Source organism: Penaeus monodon, chromosome 29 (genome assembly GCF_015228065.2).
Source record: "Penaeus monodon isolate SGIC_2016 chromosome 29, NSTDA_Pmon_1, whole genome shotgun sequence".
Lineage (NCBI taxonomy): Eukaryota > Metazoa > Arthropoda > Malacostraca > Decapoda > Penaeidae > Penaeus > Penaeus monodon.
The window spans coordinates 29,471,176-29,471,561 of record NC_051414.1 but is presented as its reverse complement, the minus strand read 5'-3'; positions in this window follow the sequence as shown (position 1 = coordinate 29,471,561).

Sequence of the window (386 nt, the reverse complement as noted above, 5' to 3'; positions counted from 1 at the left end):
AACTGGAAGTGGAAGCAAGGAAGTAGGACTTTTTTCTGTCTAGTTGTATTCAAATATGATGAAAACAGCAAACTTAATGTGTCATTATTGAATAGTTGAGTTTGTTCATTGGTAGCTATAGTTCATGTACAAGTTAACTATACTGTGAAACTTTATTTTGAAATATAACATTTTGTCATAAACATTTGTGTCAATGTAAGAAAAGGTGAAGTCATTTCAACTAATTCTGTAGTGAAGAATATCATAGAGAGAATTTTGCATATGGTCATACTCTTCCAGTTCAGTGTTTGTTAAGCATTTTCATATAGAACTAATATGAACACAAATTACAGTCCTTACTCAAAAGTGCCAAATTTTGCTAGAGTATGAATAGCTGTAGTTCTAAT